The following is a 349-nucleotide window of genomic DNA, read 5'->3' as shown; positions in this document are numbered from 1 at the left end:
GGCTACTAAAGGGTCCAACAGATATTACAAAATATATTTCCTAAGAACAATATTTCTCTCATTCATATCCATAACTCAATCATATTGTCGGGCAGTAGTTATTCCCTCAAAATATTTAAGTAATAGTTATATGATTTTTTTAAAAACCCAAATCCTGTTTAGAAACGAGACTAGAAACTCTGAGAAAAGTATTGATAGCGAAACCGAAACGGGATTGGCCTATTTTTCAAAAGTTTTCCTTTCTCTAAAAAAGTTTCAGATTTCTCCTGAGACACTGGGAGGAGTATTTTGATTACTTTTTCAAATTCCTCTTTTTATGAGCTGTAACGAGAACATTTTCTTTATTTAT

This window comes from Penaeus monodon, chromosome 23 (assembly GCF_015228065.2).
Source record: "Penaeus monodon isolate SGIC_2016 chromosome 23, NSTDA_Pmon_1, whole genome shotgun sequence".
NCBI lineage: Eukaryota > Metazoa > Arthropoda > Malacostraca > Decapoda > Penaeidae > Penaeus > Penaeus monodon.
This window is presented reverse-complemented; position numbering follows the sequence as displayed.